The sequence below is a fragment of the Cotesia glomerata genome, linkage group LG5, assembly GCF_020080835.1.
Source record: "Cotesia glomerata isolate CgM1 linkage group LG5, MPM_Cglom_v2.3, whole genome shotgun sequence".
Lineage (NCBI taxonomy): Eukaryota > Metazoa > Arthropoda > Insecta > Hymenoptera > Braconidae > Cotesia > Cotesia glomerata.
The window spans coordinates 19,190,191-19,190,671 of NC_058162.1; the positions used below are offsets into that span (position 1 = coordinate 19,190,191).

The following is a 481-nucleotide window of genomic DNA, read 5'->3' on the forward strand; positions in this document are numbered from 1 at the left end:
TTGAAATAAGAGCAATAAAATATTCATTTTATGTTGGTATAAGTTAATGGTTGCTAAGCAACAAATTAGAATAAAAGTTAATTAATTAAATATACTTGAGTTTGTTTCGACAGTTGAATTGTAATCACCAATGTATTAACATTTTACTTTCTTTTATAATAAAAATTATTTAATTATTTAATAATTATCAAATTCATTATAAAATAACAGGTTATGTGCCCAGACACGTAAATACGTAATTTTATTTTAATAAAAAATATTACGGTAGTCCGCGATAGTATTTTCGGTTAGTTATTGCAATACTTGCGGAATATAAACATGGATTCGATAATTAGTTTGAATAATAGTCGAGTGATTAAGTTAGAAGGTCAAAGAAATTGGATCGTTTGGAGGTTTCAAATTACCGTGCTGCTGAAAGGTCTTGGAATTTCCTCAATTGAGGACGGGACGACTACAAACCCAGAAGAAGAGGTTCAAGCTC

General features: G+C 28.7%; 1 protein-coding gene across 4 annotated transcripts in view; it reads left to right on the plus strand.

The window, feature by feature from the left end:
- Positions 1-481, plus strand: part of LOC123266303 (protein unc-13 homolog 4B) — a 118,621-nt gene that overhangs the window by 58,142 nt on the left and 59,998 nt on the right. The window lies entirely within an intron of this gene.